General features: G+C 37.2%; 1 protein-coding gene across 5 annotated transcripts in view; it reads left to right on the top strand.

Annotated features, from left to right (window-relative positions):
* The window catches only part of LOC150075760 (la-related protein 4-like), a 498,776-nt gene that overhangs the window by 111,246 nt on the left and 372,010 nt on the right, over positions 1 to 15,520 (top strand). The gene's annotated exons all lie outside the window — the stretch shown is intronic.

Below are 15,520 nucleotides of genomic sequence, written 5' to 3'. Positions count from 1 at the left end.
TTACTGTTGTAAATTTGAACAGAATGTTCAAATTTACACAGTAAAAACTGAGTAAAAACAGTAAAAGCAATTTACCAATTGCTTTTACTGTTTTTCTTAAGATACCAATTTAGATTGACTCAAGTTAATAGCATAGCTTAATTTTATGGTACTCACCTTTTTTATAATCTGCAGTTGATGCTTAGGATAGAATGGATACTAATTTGAGTTTAAAAATTGGGATTAGTACGGATAAATTTAATTTTGAAACAGAGTTAAGATATGCCCAAGGAAATAGAAGTTCACATCTTCGTCCTTGGTTGTCATAGAATTTAAGAAAACTATATATAATAGCGTAGCTTAATTTAATAAATTAAATTAAGCTACGCTATTATATTGAAAATTATATCTGTAAGCCAAGGAGGCCAATTAGAAAGGAAATATGGGCTTCGTTGGTGAAGTATTTAACGAGAGTTTTTGAAAGCTCTCTCTCTTTGTTTGACATGTTCAAAGGCATCAGGTTGGCCTCCTCGGTTAACAGATATAATTTTAATCACTTTCAACCTTAAATTCTATGACAACAAGGATGAAGATGTGCACTTTTATTTCCTTGGGCATATTTTAACTCTGTTTCAAAATTAAATTTATCCATCCTATCCTAAGCATCAACTGCAGATTATAAAAAAAGGTGAGTACTGTAAAATTAAGCTATGCTATTAACTTGAGTTAATGCATTGTTAAAATGTAGAAGACAAAGCACAGAACTTGCGTCAATCACCCAGACAACTTCTGCTATGTTTGTGTACACTTAACCCCAAAAACCCAGAGGAAGAAAATATACAATGTCACAAAAGTTGCATATTCATTGTACTTCGGCTGAAAGATTGGTGACCAAGAAAAAAATTGGGCTCCACATATCTGTTGTATTACTTGTATAATGAACTTAAGACTGTGGTTATATGGCAAGCTGAGAGTATTAATTACCCTTTGCCATCCCTATGGTGTAGCACGAGCCCAAGAATCATTTCAATGACTGCTATTTCTGCATGACAAAAATAAAAGGTATTTCCAAAAAGTGCAAGCACTGCATCAAATATCCAAATATACCATCAGCAATTAGGCCAGTGCCATACGTTAAAGAACTGCCAGTACCTCATCATCATCAGCCATTTTCAATCCACTGCAGGATGAAGGCCTCTCCAGCAACTTTCCAGTTCCTTCTGTTTTGAGCACTGGCCATCCATTTACTACTCAAAAACTCATGAATTTAATCTATCCATCTCCGCCTTTGTCTTCCAGGTTTTCTTCTAGCTCCTCTTGGGTACCATTCTGTTATTTTCTTAGTCCATCTGTCATGTCTTCGAGCTATGTGTCCTGCCCAAGACCATTTTAGTTCTTTAGTTTTGATAAGAATGTCCTTTACTTGAGTTTGCTGCCTAATCCATGTGTTTCTCTTCTTATCTAACAGTCTGATTCCCAATATAATTCGTTCCATTCTTCGCTGTGTAGTTCTTAGCTTCTCTTCCATTCTTTTGGTGAGTGCCCAAGTTTCACTTCCATAAGTCATGGTGGGGAGTATACATTGATTCATTATTTTACGTTTCAGACAAACTGGGATATTGCTCTTCAGTATGTGACTATATTTCCTGAATGCTATCCATCCAAAATTTATTCTTCTCTTGACTTCCAGCCATTTATCATTATTACAGCTAATAACTTGTCCCAGATAAGTATATGACTCCACCTTTTCAATTACTGCTCCTTCAATCATTATTTCCCTTTCCGTGGCATACTTGTTCATCATTACTTTTGTTTTAGCCATATTCATCTTTAGTCCAAAATCCTTACTAACTGTGCATAACTGATTAAGATTTTCCTCTAATTCTTTGGGATCGTGGCTTACCACAATGTCATCTGCAAATCGTAAATGGTTTAGGTACTCTCCATTCACATTGACTCCTTTCTGCAACCAGTCTAATCTTCTGAAAGCTTCCTCAAGGGCAGCAGTAAACTGCTTCGGAGATATTGTTTCTCCTTGTCGAACTCCTTTCTTGATTTTAAATTTCCTACTGTCTTTGTCTAGTCTAATAAAGGATGTAGCACTCATATTTTCTTCAAAATCACAATATATGGAGTATCTATGCCTTGTCTTTCCAGTGCCCCAAACATTGCCTTATGCTGTATGGAGTCAAATGCCTTTTCATAATCCACAAATGCCAGGCATAATGGTGTTTTATATTCATTTGCTTTCTCCATTAGCTGTGATATTACGTGAAGGTGATCCATAGTTGAGAATCCTGTCCTAAAGCCAGCTTGCTCTTTCGGTTGATTCTCATCAAGTATTCTTTCTAATCTGTTAGTAATGACCCTTGTGAACAACTTGTAGATATGGGATAACAAGCTAATTGGTCTATAATTTCCAATTTCTGATTTATATCCTTTCTTATGCAGCAAAACTATGATTGCATTATTCCACTGCTTAGGCATCACACCTTTTCTAATGCACTTTGTGAAGAGCCTTGCCAGTTTTTGTGTTATGTCTGTTCCTCCCAATTTTAACAACTCTACAGTAACTTCATCTTCCCCCGGGGCTTTCCGATTCTTCATTTTCTTCAATGCATGTTCTACCTCATCAGGAAGAATATCGGGTATGTCGTATGTGTTGCTACTTTGCAATCCATCTTCCCCACTGCTGGTATCATTACCTCGCTCCTTGTATAATTCTCTATAGTAGTCTTCTGCTATTTGAATTATGCCTTCTCTGCTGTTTATAAGTACACCATCGCTATTCTTCAGTTTCAGTATCATTTGTCCAGTATCATTTGTCTTTCTGTATTACTGCTCATGGCTGCTGATTTCAATCCTTTGTTTTCCCTTAATGCTTGTTCTACTTTTCTTGTGTTAAATCTTCTTATGTCCTCTCTGAGTCTCTTTCTAATGGCTTTGCATAACTCAGTATACTCAATTTTCTCCCTGTCAGTGTTTTTCTTGCTCTTCATTTGTCGTCTTTGGTTGATCATGACAAGTGCTTCTTGACTAATTTTTTCTTCTTTGGATTTCTGTTTCCCTATAGGTTTCTTGGGCTTTATCACTTTCAGAAGGTTGTAATATTCCTGGTCGATATCTTGGTCCTGAGCAGTCTGCAGAAGCTCAAACTTGTTCTTAAGTTCCAGTACATACTGCTTTTTCTCCTCCTCTGTTATCTCAAAGATCTTTGTATTATCTACTCGAGTCAGTTTTTTCCTTTCCTTTCCTACATCTATATCAAGTGTACATCTTACCATTCTGTGATCAGTTCCAACATTTACCTTATTCAGGACGGTAACATCATTCACAATATATCTTCTGTTAGTGAGGATGAAGTCGATTTCATTAGTTGTTAATCCATTTGGACTCTTCCATGTCTAGTTTCTGTTCACCCTTTTCTTGAAAAAAGTGTTCATTACTGACATTCCTTGAGATTCTGCAAATTCCACAAGTCTTTCACCTCTTTTATTTCTTTCACCAATTCCAAAATTTCCTGTAGTTCCTCTTTCTGCGCTGTTTTGCCTTTTTCCAACCTTAGCATTGAAGTCCCCCATAATAATAGTGTAGTGGGTTTTCTGCTCATCTAGAAGACTCAATTTCAGTGTACATTTCTTCAACCTCTTCATCATCATGGCTCGATGTTGGTGCATAAATCATTATAATCTTTAGCTTGTACCTCTTAGAAATCTTGAGTATTAGTCTTGACACCCTTGGTGATGTACTTTTGAATTCCAAAATGTTGTTTTTAAAATCTTTATGGACCAGAAACCCAACTCCACCTTCACTCCTTTCACTGTTTCCATTGGTGTACAGCAGATTTCCACTTGATAACCTTATAAGTGATTCATTTCTTCTTCTTGTTTCAACCAAACCGATGATATTCCAATTCACATTTTCTAATTCATTTTCCAGCTCTAATATCCATAATAGCCAGTACCTATGCCACCAAAATCTTGGTGTATTGGGAGTAGTGAAGGTACAGAAGAAATCGTTTTACCAGATGTCGCGGAACCATGCACTTCACATGATCTGGACTACGAGCCAGAAAAAGAAAATGCCCCAAACTACATTGAATAAGAAGAATTAAGCGACTTGGTCACAGATTTGGGTTTCCCCAAAGAGAAGGCTGAATTACTCAGATCCAGACTACAGCAGTGGAACTTACTTGCCGAAGGTACAAACATTACAATATATCATAAGCGAAATTAAGAGTTTTCAAGATATTTAGCAATGTAAAACGTGTCTGCAAAGACGTCGTTGGTCTTATGCGCGAACTGAACATTGATCACAATACCTCTGAATGGTGTTTGTTCATTGATGCGTCAAAGCTGTTTGAAAACAGTATTGCTTCATAATGGAAATACTTTATCATCAATTCCTCTTGTTCATGCTGTTGGACTGAAAGAAATTTACAATAGTATGTCCCAGATTCTTGCTGCTATATGTTACAATGACTATGATTGGAATATTTGTGGTGATCTCAAAGGGATTGGACTGCTTGTTGGGTTGCAAGGTGGTTTCACTAAATACTGTTGTTTCCAGTGTTTGTGGGATAGTTGTGCAACAGCCAAACACTACGTCGTACAACACTGGGACAAGAGAAATGAATATATTTCTGGCAAAAGCAATGTAAAGTATGTTCCATTGGTTGATCCACAAAAGGTTTTTCTTCCCCTTTACACATTGCTTGGACTGATTAAGAATTTCACTAAGGGACTGGATAAAGAAAGCAGAGGATTTACATATTTACTGAAAATGTTTACAATTTTATCTCGTGCAAACTGAAGGAAAGAATCTTCATAGGTTTTCAAATAAGAAAGCTCCTAATAGATGAAGAATTTCAAAGAAACCTCAATGATGTTGAACTGGTTGCATGGAGATCTTTCAAGGCTGTGGTACACGGATTCCTCAGAAATAGAAAAGAAGAGAACTATGAGCAACTGGTGACAAACTTGCTGAAATGTTATAAGAACGTGATGCTGAATGTCATTGAAAATGCATTTCCTTCATTCCCATCTGGATTTCTTTCCTGAAAACTTAGCAAATGTCAGTGATGAACAAGGAGAGCACTTCCACCAGGACGTATCTGCAATAGAAAAACGATACCAAGGTCGCTGGGACTCTGCCATGATGGGAGATTACTGTTGGTTCCTTAAATGGGAAAGCAATCTGGAGTAAAAAATGAAATCATTGAGTGGGAAACATGTCTAAGTAACATATTGTGTGTAATAATTACAACCATGTATAAAATGTGTATATATATATATATATACATTACAACCATGTATATACAGTAATACCCCGACTTACGCGAACTCGGAGTTACGCGGTTCTTGATTTTTTCGTTTGGCAACGCTGCCGCACACTATCTTCAAGGTCGTTTTTCATATGTTATCGATATACGGTGCGACGGCGGAGAATGAGAGCGAAATATGAACAAAATTCAACTTTGCTGCTTTTATGTTTTTTATATCAGTGAAGGGGAAACACATTTCACCATAATAATGTAAAAAATAACACAATTCCAGCTATCGGTATCATCGCAAATGCAATTAGATCGAGTTTACTACCAGTTTATAACAGATTTCACTAGCAGAAACGCAACTGGATTTTTATTGTTTTATGGTAGTAACCCCTAGAAATGTGAGGTGTTAATAGTGTATCTCTGCCTTTATGGTGTTGTTTATTCAGTTGCTACATGCGCGCAGCTTTGTTTATGCGTATCAAGCGTGCCTCCTCATTTTGTAATTGTGCTTTATTCCCTAAAAATGAGTAAAATACTTAAAAGGTGTGAAAAGGAAGCGTCCTGGTGAAGACACTGCAGATTCAGAGAGAAAAAGAAAAGCAATTATCGATAAACAGAGGCGGACTTGGTCAAAAATTCTTACCCGGGAAAATTTATAGTGGCCTCATACTATGGTTTATGGCCAAAATCACACCGGCCACCGGGGTTTCCCCGGTAAGGCTTATGGCCAGTCCGCCTCTGTCGATAGAGAAAAAATATGAAATTGTGAAACGCTTTGAGCGAAATGAAAGCCCATGTGATATTGCACGTGCTACAGGCCTAAATGAAGCAACGGCGAAAAGCACATGACAATTGCAAACTTGACAGGTTGAAAATTGAAAAGGGCTCAATTGTAAAAGGCTTAAAAATTTTAGAAAACATAGACTCCAACGAAGAACGCGTTATAGCTACAAAGAAAGGAATAAAAAAATTATTAGCTTGCTACGAAGAAATTCTGCGTGAAAAAAAGGCGCTGTGTCGTCAGACGAATTTGTTAGATTTTATGAAGCCATCGACATCGAAATAACTTTTTTACGTAAGTCATTTGTTTTTTTAATACATATTTTGTATTAATATGTATAAAGAACTGCAATTTTATTAATATTTTTCTTCTAAACTAGTGTTTTTGTTAGTCCTTGGTCCCAATTAAGCAAAATTTATATGTATTTATATGCAAAGTTGTACCCCGACTTACGCGAATTCGACTTACGCGATTTTCGTCGGACCCACCTATCGCGTAACTTCGGGGTATTACTGTATTGTATAAAAACAAGGAATTTAAAAAATGCGTAAATCCTTTGATGTAGACACGACAGAAGTAAAAGATTGATATTTTCATAATCAGGACATTAATTCTGTTTAGAATAACCAAGTTTCGTTCCAGAGGTATGAAAAAAAAATTGTCAGGTAGTGGAATTAAATATTTTGCAATAGTCCATTAGGAATATTTAATAAATTATTTTTAGGTTGCTAGAGCACTTTAACAGTGTATGTAATTAGACTTGAGAATAAGGTGATTAAAAATCACCTTATTCTCAAGGTAGATCATGTAGATCATGGTATAATGCTGAAATAAAAATTGTACTAGGGCCCTCAGAAAAAGAGGGGAGAGAATTAAATCCAAGGCTGATATGGATTTAATTTTTCAGTTTCCCAGTGTTTGAAATCAACTGTAGTATAGTGTACACTTTTTGGTTTCATCAGTTGGATCGGGAAAATGTGTACAGATTCAAAGGGTTGAAGTTATATGTATACGAAGATAAATGTATTGTGGATTTGCTTTTTCTGATGATGCTATGCAATTTAAAAATATTAACATTAGTAGAGGAATATGATGCAAGAAAGCAAGCTTATGCAGCATCAGCCAAAAAAAAAAAAAAAAAAAAAACACACTTCCATTTCATCCCTCCATTCGTTCGAAATACCTGTCCAACTGAGCCTTAAAATTTATTTAGACTATCAACTTCCACAACAAGGGATGGAAATCTGTTCCACCAACCAACTACCTGCTGGCTAAAGGCAAAATTCCACACATCTATCCTACATCTATCTTTCCACAATCTGAATTTATGCCCTCTCAGGTGATTATTCTGAAGAAGAGGAAGAATCCCGTTGGCATTGAGCATGTTCAAACCATTCAAGGCTTTATACACCTCTATCAGATCACCTCGCCGGTGCCTAGTCTCCACACACTGTAATTTGCAAAATTTAAGTCTTTCTTTGTAAGAGCAACTGTTTGTTCCATTCACTAATCTTGTTGCCCTTCTCTGTACTCGTTCCAGCAGCTCTACATCCTTCTTGAAATGAGGCCTCCAGACCTGTATACAGTACTCAAAGTGTGGCCTGACCATTGCCTTGTACAAGGGAATAATCACCTCCTTAACCCTGCTAGAAAAATTCCTGTATATCATTGACAAGACACCATGAGCTACTCCTGCAGCTTGTCTGCACTGCTCAGAGAACGTTGTATCTGCCTGCACAATTACCCCCAGGTCCTTTTCATTCTCTACCACTGTCAGTGTAGTACAACAGAGTTGATACATTGCTCTGGGGTTGCTGTTTCCCATATGTAGTACTTTACATTTTTCAATGTTAAACTTCATCTGCTCAACCTTTCCAGATGCTGTTGCAGCAGCATAGCGTTGGTAGTGTCCTTAACAACCCTGCCAACCTTTGTATCGTTTGCAAATTTGGACATTAAGCCTGATATACCATCATCAATATCATTTATAAATACAGAAAACAATAATGGACCCAACACTGAATCCTGAGGGACTCCACTAATAACATTAGTCCACGATGAGCAGTGTCCATTGATTACCACTCTGTCTTCTCTCCCTCAACTATCCCTTTATCCATAGCAGCAATTTGCCTCCAATACCACACTGCTCCAATTTATGCAGCAGTCTTCCATGTGCAACAGTATCAAAAGCCTTTCTAAGATCCAAGTATATAATATCAAAGTTATTCCCTGCATCCAGTTCTTTTGTGACAGCATCATAGTATCCAATCAAATTGGTCAGGCAAAACATTCCCTTAACAAAACCATGCTGTGTCAGAGCTATAACTGAAGTCTTGTCTAGATGATCCTGCAGTGCTTCTTTAATCAGTTCTCCATTAATTTTCCTGGAACAGAAATTAAACTCACAGGTCTATAATTACTTATGTCAGCCTTTGATCCTCCTTTGTGAATTGGGGTCACATTTGCACAATTCCAGTCTATGGGTACCTCCCCTGAGTCCAAGGGAGCTCTCATAATTATGGCTAAGGGTTTGCTTACTTCCTTTGCTGCCTCCTTTAATATAACTGGATAGATCCCATCCACCCCGGGTGCCTTTCTTGTGTTTATCTTCAACAATTTCTCCTCCACTTTACTCTGTTATTACAAGATTATCTAGGTTACTGCCAGAGTTGAATACACCTCTGGCATTCCCCTCGCTGAATAACTCCTCATGTGTGAATGTTGATGCAAAATATTCATTTAGTTTGTTAGCTACCTGAGCAGGATCATCAACAGTTTAACCATCGATATTAAGTGGACCAATCTGATTCATCCCCTTCCTTATAGAGTTTACATAAGTAAAGAACTCTATGCTATTTTTCTTTGCATCCTTTGCCAAAGATTTCTCGTAATCTACCTTTGCCTGCCTAACCTCCTTTGTAACTGAGCAGCTTATATCTATCATAGGCTTCTGTGTCACATGTTAATTTTTATGTATCTCATGCATTTTTCTTCTCTGCCATATGTCTCATTAGTTCATCTGACATCCATTTAGGCCTAAACCTTTAACAATATTTCTTAGTTGGTATGTAAAGCCTAGCGGCGTCCAAGATAAGTTCTTTGAATGCTTTCCATTTTGAATTTGCTGTTGGTAACATCATCAGTTGGTCCCACTGTATAGAATTTAAATACTGTCTCAGTCCATCGTAGTTGCCTTTACGAAAGCAAAAACCCTTCCCTTTACCCCTGATGGTAGTTACCTCTTTGAGTAAATCCCATTGAGCACACTGTGATCCTGTCACCTAGTGGTTCCTTTATCTTCAGATTCATAATGCATGAAGAATCACTACTGATAATCAGATCAAGAGTATTTCTCCCTCTAGTTGCCTCCCAAACATGCTGATGTAGAAAACAATCATCCAATAAATCCACAAAAGCCTTGCTGGTGTGTGAGTGACCAACCCACACATTCCAGTCAATATCTGGGAAATTAAAATTCCCCATTATAAGACTATGATTTACTGGCCCACTCTATTTCTCTGTACAGTTTCTTATTATACTCATCAGAGTCATTAGGCCTATAGCACACTCCTACTCTCAATTTTGATCTCCCAATGCTTATGTCACACCAAGATTACTCGACACTTCACTGTCCAGTGATGTCGACTGGCTTCACTTCCTTGGATTTTGTGTTTCTTAACTAATAGCATAACCCCTCCTCCCTTCCTATCATGTCTATCCTTTCTGTCTATCCTTACTCCCCAAATTCCAGTTCTGCATTCCTTATATCTGTGTGACGCCACATCTCTGATATCCCAACATATGTTAGTTACTTAAGCAGAACCATGTATTACCACATTTGTTTCTAAGTTGAACATAAGCCCAAGCCTTGTTAAAAAAAAAAACTTAATCCTTTGGGCTTTACTGTAAAGAAATATCTTCCCATGATTGGAATTGAACAGTGTAGCATATGACTTTTATTTGATAATTAAATGATTGTAAATAATTCACAAATTAAGAGACTAATAAAATTTTACCAATAAGAGAATATGTTCTGTGATCATAGGAATATATTTTGCGATAGCACATGCACTCAGCTCAGTTGGATACCTGTCATGTTTACATTTAAATGCTCATGCTTTTTCTCTCCCCCAATTTATAATGTATTTAGGAACAGAGTGAATAATAGTACCTAACACATTAATTATATAGACAGACAGGTCACAGGTGCCACCTAAATATAACAACCATGAAGACATCACAGTTTACTCCCCCCCCATCTTTTATATATTAATAATAACATTATTCATAATTTTTTGTCATTTGTTCTATGTTAGCCTTTAGAAAGTTTTTCATTATTAGTGCAGAGGTTAAAAAACAATCAACAGACTTTTTAAATACTACTAGGGCATAAAAAAGAAAAAAAAATAAGAAAATAAAAATTGTGCTTCCCTCTCTCTTCACAGAGGCAACTATCCAGTTGACTTTTTAATTTCTTCAAACTATCAGCCTTGACTAGCTGTAGAGGCAATTTGTTCCAGTAGTCAGCTTGCTGGCTAAAAGAAAACATCCTACAGTCCCTTTTCCTTATAATTTGAATTTATGTTCCCTGCTTCTGGAACAAGGAAAATTTCACCTTCATTCATTTTCCTAACCCCTCTCAAAGCCTTATATACTTCATTCAGGTCCCTTCTAAGATGTCTTGTTGCCAAGCTCTTTATTAGGTTAATTAATGACTCCTCTCTAACAGTCTCTCTCCACTCACTGTCTCATAGATGTACTGTTTCTGCTGCATGGGAAGATGTTTAGACTGGATTGCAGAAGTTTTATTTATGGCTCCTAGTTCTAGAATCATTGGAATAAGTTACCTACATGGGTGGCAGAGGCTGGCAGTTTGGGGTAATTCAAAGGTCAGCTCGATAGTTACCTACTGGAGGAGGGAAACGCATAGGTTGTCTTTTTCGTTTTCTCTTATTAATTATATTTTTAAAATTTTCTTATTTTAATTTTTTATTATTTATTGTTTTTTTTTTTTTGGCTGGTGCACAATAAGCCACAGGCTTCCTTGCACTGTGTGGCCATTGATAATACTAATCTTATGGAACCTTGTGTGTACTGAGACTTCCGTCTTTAAGGTAGCTGTTTATTACCTTGCAGAGATTGTATGTCATTTGCCTGGCAGAGTCTCCTAAGGATACTAGGCCACCAGGGTGAGTCAGAAATTGCCAAGATATATTTCTCTTATGTGTTTTTGACTGTTGTCAGTAGGTGATGTATGGCATCCTCCGTTGTGTTGCCCTGCTTAAAACCATAAACCATACTGATTGTTAAAATGTAACCCTGCTTCCGTATAGTGCTGAGATAATCCGTTGTATATTAGTCTTTTATATATTTCCCCTATTACATTGAGTAGGGTTATTGGTCTTGTATGATTTGGAATCAGTAGGGGGTTTTTCAAGATTAAACTTAAGATTGCTTTTTTCCAAATTTTAGGGACTGTTACCTCTGTTAGGCATTTGTTTATATATCTAATATATAAAATTGTTATATTAGTTTGTTTGGTGCTATTTCAGCTAATTTGTTGAAGATTTCAATCTCTAAGAGGTCAAAACCTGGGCATTTATTGTTTTTGGTTTTAGATAGTGCTATTTCTAATTTTTGTGTAGTGAACAGAGGTTCACTATATTGATATTGGATAGGTTGGATAGTTCTATTGTCATAATCAATATTTTCTTCCATGATGTCAATCTGGGCAAGGGAGTAATCCCCACTCTCAGTCTGGATAATACCGTCTAAGATCTAATATAGTTAGGGAAGGACGTTACGTGGTTGTTTTCTATTAAGATTATTATTATATTTAATACCACTCTTACAACACGTGACATTAATAATATAGTTTATTCATCTATTCACCTAAACTACTGTACATTAAGGTAATGTTTTAGGTATGTTACCGATACCCATCATCAGACCATGCCATTAGGGGAACAAAAATAAAGGGTTACAAATTTGAATACAATTACCAATATTACAATTTCAATTATGAATATTATGGTTTGGATATTGTTAACAATAAAAACCAGATATTAGATAAATACAAAGAGATTGAATTCTTACCTGCTGACAGACTCCTGGATGCTCCCAGAAACCTGAAGTGCTTACAGGCAAGAGGTGCTGCCAGCAGTTAATTTATAGGTGAGGGATTAATTCCAATAGCCAATAGAATTGTGCCAAGTTTTGTATCCTAGAACTGGAGTTGTTGTGAAGTGGAATCCTGAGGTGACCTTTTTACTCTCCTATTCTGGACATAAGGTTTAGGTGTGTAGGATGGTTCTAGTGGTTTTGAAGGGGTTGTATGTGGGCTATTCTTCTGGATGACTGACTTGTTTTCTTTTCCTGATTCTTTATTTCTTCTGTTTTCTTATTAAAAAGATGAAAATATTGCTGGTTGAACTTGATTCCCTGTTTTCTATTTATTGCTGAGGCTCCAAACATTTTTATGAGGAAGGCTTCATCTCTGAATTTTCTTCTGTAGTATTTCTTATCTGTAGAAAGGATTCTCGTGTTCTTGAAATCCCAAATGTCACCACATTGGAAGGCATGGAGGGCTGTGTTGGACTTTAAAACTCTACCATATTGTACATCTTTTTTGGCCGACCGAGCTAGTGGGGTGGGTAAAGTGGCTGCCTGGCAATCCAAACGTTGTGGGTTCGAATCCCACCTCGGGCTTGGATCAGTGTAGAAAATGCAAAAACCTTGGGAGGTGCAATATGGCCACAGAAGCCGATGCGCCAACTACTAACAAAAAAAAAGAAAAGAAAAAAAAAATCCTTTTTTGTTCTCTTTGATTCTGCATTGTGTATGTCTGTATGACACCTATATGTGTGTCCCCTCACCTACAGTCTATTTTATAGATAGGACCTCTAGGATTGTTGGACTGCTGTTTTTTCAAGATCTGCTTGATGGAGGCTGAACTTTTGAAAAAGGTGAAGATATCAAATTTCCTGGCTTCTTTAGCTCTTTTAGTGCTGCCACGGTATGTACGGCATACATATGGAGGCTCTTCTGTCCTTGCTGGGTTGGGGTTGTGTGATGGTCTTGGAGGTTTCTCTTATGACTTCGTTGATAATGTGTATAAGAAATCCGTTCTTCATGGTAAGCCTGGTTATTGTTTGTAGCTCCTGTTGTAAATTTTGTAAGCCCTTAGGATGAAAGACTTTAGAACACCCAATTTTTGTGGAGAAAGGATGGCAGAATTTGTGGTTTAATATGATACCAGTATCAGTGGTCTTGCTTGTAAACTTCCATATGTAGCCCTGTAGGTTTTCTTTGGAACAGGATATCCAGGAAAGGAAGGTTGCCGTTATTTTCTATTTCTATTTTGAATTTAATTTTTTCGTAGTGGTTGTTGAGAGCCCCAAGGAACCATGGTACAGTAAACCTACATAAATTCCTTCAGGCTCTCAACAACCACCATCAAAAATTCAAATTCAATTCAGATTCAATCAATCAATCAATTTCACTGTGGGGGGCCTTATAGCCCACACAGCAAAACAACATTCGATAACCAAAGTCCCACCCACATGATGACCTTTTAAGCTGAGAGGGTAGCTGTATCAGCTCCCTGACAGATACCCAAATTTGACTAGGGCTCTCCAGGTTTACCCTGCCCCTAGTTTGGGAACCTGGAGGTCCACACCAAACAAATAAACATGTAGGGGGAGGGAGATGTACAGGCAGCCAGGGAAGCAGCTTAGCCGAAAAATATTAGTAAGCTAGTTTCAAGAGGATGCAATGTAGAATGAATGACAGGAAAGAATGAAAGACTGAGTGAATGAACTGGACACTGAATGATAGAGTGAAATAAGAATTGTTGTAAAAGGATTGTTAATTTTGGTGAGAAAGTGACTCAGTAAGGGAGCAAGAGAGAGAGTGAGTGTTATGGTAAATGGGAGTGAGTGAAGGATTGAATGAAATTGACTGCAAGAATACATAGTTAACAATATATTTAGTCTTTAGCCACTTAATGTGAGTTGCTTTATATTCCTAGTAACAATACTTTAGTTTAAATTGAATTTAGATAGAGATTTTGTAGGTTATTACTTAGTATCGGTAAGGGTATCAAATCCATGTATGGACAGGTTTTGCAGCTCCCGCAAACAAAGTTTTTAATTATACTTAGCAGCTTTATTGACTTAATTGTTAGATTAAATTATTTTCTATAAGTAGCTTATAGACCTAGCCAAGCTCCATGGTTTATTTTGAATTTAGGTAGTGCAATTTGAAAAGTAAATAATACCTTGTGTCCGTAGATTAACTGTTCGTAACTTGCCACCATTGTTAAACGATACAATGTGTGCTAGTGTAAGGTTTAACGGAAAACTAGATAGCGAGTATAGTAGTATCAATAAAATTGATTAATCTTATTAAATTTCATTGTCAATTGAATTGTACTTTTTTAACTAAGTAAATATAGCGACCTAGTTATTACAAATGTAACATCATAAATTAATACATAAGTTGACAGGGGATAAGAAAGTCATATAATAACTCGGAGATATATTCGATACCGAAATACATATAGTGTTATAACTGCATTGGGATATAGGTTTAGGGTTACATTCTGTATTGGAATTTTATTGAACTTAATAGAAATCATGACTCAGATCAGAGCAGCAAAGCAAAAGGCTCAAACTAGTGGAAGTGCTGTGGCTCAGGGGAGAACTGAGTGTGGCAGCTGTCCTCTGAATCACAGTCTATTGAAATGCACTGCTTGTTTGATGTTTGTCGAGCAATCAGGAATGGGACATGATATTGCCAAGGGGAATGTGTTTGTGTGTGTGTGCGTGATGAGGAGTGCAAGGAAATCAAGTGCAAACTCGATGTTGTTATAGGCTTATATGAGAGCTTGAAGGACGGGGTGGATGCCATCGAAGGATTTAAATTGAGGGGGCCCATCAAGCTCTCAGCTGCCTACATCAATGCCAGAGCTTGCACTTGAACATCGCGCAACACAGCGGCAACCACCAAGGTAGAATGCGCTGCTCCCAAAGGAACTAGTTGTTATAGGTGACTCTATTGTTAAGGAAATGGGGAATGTATTGTGCAAAAAGGATAGATGGAACAGAACCAGGGTATGTCTGCCAGGGGCAAAGGTAGAATTTTTCTGAGCCTGGTCTGTGTTTGTTAACAGGAGAGATTGCTTCTACAGGGATGGCGCATTATAGCCCAAGTTGCTTATGCGCCAATAAAACCCAAATCAAATCAAAATCAAATTCTACAGGGATTGAATACACTTAAATAGAAAGGGTGCAAGAAATTTGCTGATGCTATCGAGGCAGAGTTAGGTGGGTCGGAAAAGTGCTGGCTTGGTGGGGGTACACGGACTAATAGATTAACAGTAGCCGCTGGCAAAGGTAAAAGTGATTCTTCACTACTTCTATTGAAATGCAATTGAGCAGCAGCCTGGAAAAGCAAGGCAATGGGAATTTCCAGGAAAGCTGGGAGTC

Source organism: Mastigoproctus giganteus, chromosome 13 (assembly GCF_048544385.1).
Source record: "Mastigoproctus giganteus isolate SK-2022 chromosome 13, ASM4854438v1, whole genome shotgun sequence".
Taxonomy (NCBI): domain Eukaryota; kingdom Metazoa; phylum Arthropoda; class Arachnida; order Uropygi; family Thelyphonidae; genus Mastigoproctus; species Mastigoproctus giganteus.
The sequence above is the reverse complement of the archived record's forward strand: the minus strand, read 5'-3'. Positions and strand labels throughout refer to the sequence as shown.